Source organism: Etheostoma spectabile, chromosome 4 (assembly GCF_008692095.1).
Source record: "Etheostoma spectabile isolate EspeVRDwgs_2016 chromosome 4, UIUC_Espe_1.0, whole genome shotgun sequence".
In the NCBI taxonomy this organism is placed as follows: domain Eukaryota; kingdom Metazoa; phylum Chordata; class Actinopteri; order Perciformes; family Percidae; genus Etheostoma; species Etheostoma spectabile.
Window position 1 is genome coordinate 89,572 of NC_045736.1, and position 355 is coordinate 89,926.

Sequence of the window (355 nt, forward strand, 5' to 3'; positions counted from 1 at the left end):
ATCCTCCTCCTTTTCTCTGAGATACACCATTAAGCCACGGATAGCAACCTCTCTCTTTTTTTCCACAGACTCATCCTGTGAATAAGAAAACATATGCTAAACTGCTCTTCTATGAATTAAAGTTTTTAATAATCACATCACTAGGAAAACAGACCAAAGAATGAGGCTGATAAGACTTGTACAAATTACCAATCTATATTGTTTTTAATTAAAATCAAATAATGAATTAATAATTTTAAAAAGGCCTTATAAATAATAAATCTGTTATGAATTATATTAACAATTATACACTATTCAGTTTCATGTTCTGTTGTAGTGGTGCGAGTGTTAAATGATGACCAATGATGAAACTGTT